The sequence below is a fragment of the Belonocnema kinseyi genome, chromosome 8, assembly GCF_010883055.1.
Source record: "Belonocnema kinseyi isolate 2016_QV_RU_SX_M_011 chromosome 8, B_treatae_v1, whole genome shotgun sequence".
Lineage (NCBI taxonomy): Eukaryota > Metazoa > Arthropoda > Insecta > Hymenoptera > Cynipidae > Belonocnema > Belonocnema kinseyi.
The window spans coordinates 108,117,837-108,120,222 of NC_046664.1; positions in this window are offsets into that span (position 1 = coordinate 108,117,837).

Consider the following 2,386-nt stretch of genomic DNA (forward strand, 5'->3'; position numbering starts at 1 on the left):
TGACAGTTTATATGAATTTTTATTTTATTTTGTTATTTAATTAAATTTAATTAGAATTTTGTTAGATTTAAATTAATTAATTAATTTGTTATTTATTTTATTCATACATCATTTAAAATTCAAGAGCTTCTGATTGAAAATATTCTAAATTAAAGATTTTTAAATTGCAGATCGTTGAAATTAAAGAATTTTCCATTGCAAGTCTTCAAAATTGAACTTTTAAAAAAAAATTAATATTGTACCTTTAAAAATAAATCTTGAAAACTAAATAATTTGAAATTCCAAATCTTCAACATTTCAAATCACGGCAGTACTCAGAGTACAGATATTTTTTACATTCTCATCAAAAAAGTTATTACATTTATGTAAAATTTTACGTCTGGACACGAAATACAGGTTTTTACGTCAGAAACTAAAGATCAAGTTGATTGGCTACTTTGGGTGAAAATTCAAAAAGTTACAGAATTTTCAAAATTTCTGAGACAATTTTTTTCAAGATTTGAAAATTCCATGTACGGGTATTCGTAATAACTGGAAATCCGAACAATTTACCTCATCGACTTCTATTGATGAAAAGAATATTACCAGAATTATAGCGTTTTCAATAAATTTAAAAAAATACCAAAATGAAAATTGTAAACTAACCAGCGCGAGACTTGAAAAAAAAACTCGAGAGAAGAAAAACGTTGCTTTTTGAGAGCCCTACAAGATTATCATAACAACTTTTCAGATTGTTTTGAATAATCGAAAATTCAAATCTTGAAAGAACCAAAAATAATGAAAAATCATAAATTTAATTTAGTGATCAAACTATGCAAGATGCGGAGAAAAGAAGAGAAATAAAAAATTGTGCACCTTAAAAAGATCCAAAAGTTTTTTATCAATTACTTTTTGATACGAAGGATAGTTTTTGTTTTATTCGTAAAAAAAACAACATTAAAAATATATGATATAAGTGTTTGGACAAACGACATAAGCAATGAAAAAAATAAATAGATAAAAGTTGTTTACCTTAAAAAGAGCTAATGAATGTGTTATTAATCTAAAATGCTATTAACAATTTTCTGTGTTATTAATGTCACTAATGTCGCAACATTTCGGAAATCTGAACATTTTCTTTGAGACATTCGATAAGCACACATAAGTAGAATACATACATAAAGAATACATAATAAGGAGTAAATGAAAACAAATTCACGAATTGGATAATGTTTGGATGAAACCAGACATAATCAAGGATGTACAGAAATCATTGATTAAAATTCACCTATAAAGCACCAGGTTTCAAAATGTCATTCTTTGACTATCGCAATTTTTTTTACAATTATAAAATGTCATATAAATAAAAAGTTAAACTTTACGTACCAAAAACATAAGTAAGAAAAGAAGATAAACAAAGATGGAAGAAAATTGTTTCTTATACACAAAGAGTATTTAAAAAACAGTTTTTAAATAACTTGAAAAAAAGTTCAGAGGTTTAAATTGTTCAATATATAATAAAAACGCTATAAATAGAAAATTTTATTCTACTTTTTTATGTTTGACCTAAAACTATTCAATTTTAAAGGCTATAAATTACTAATGTGAAAAATAAGTAAAATATTCTTATAAATTTTTATTTGAAACAGGTTGGAGCTAGAACGGAAATCGACGGAGATTTTGTGAGGCTGGGAAAAATAGGCAAATGGCAGTGAATTAATTTTTTGACCGGGAAATTTATGAATTTTTAGAAAAGAAATTGGCCCAAGTTTGGTTGGAACAGTTTTTTTTTTTAATTCCTTAAATTGCTTTTTTCCTATCATATCATTCAGTTTACAGTACGTAATTCGAAAATCTTTCAATTTCGAATTTTAGACTGCAGTTTTGAAGACCTGGAAAATTAAAAATTAGAAGCGTTTCAAATTTATAATTTTAGATAGAAATCTTTTTTAGTTTATGAACTACGAATATAAAGTATGATTCTTTTTTTAATTGAAGTGGACACCAAGGATTCACAAGTGAATCATAATTGATTTCACAACACTATTCGGAATTTGTTTAAAATTGAAGAATATTCCAATTTTAACGTTAAAAATTAAACTGTTTCAATTGGAAAGTCTTAGAAGTTAAACAAATGGAAACTCGCGATTAAAACTTTATAACCCCTTTTCAATTCAAAATCAATTAAAAATAAATAAGCTGTATCAATTATAATAATTTAAAGTTTATCTTAAAATATACTTTATGGAACATGATATTTTTTACGACTGTATCAGTGAAATTCTGTTCGTATAATGTTGTTTGCCAATGCGAAACGTAATCTGTCTTGGAACTGTCGTCTTAACATCTAAAACCCGAAAGAACAATATCCCTATCACTTGGAATTATAATTATATTTTTATAAAAA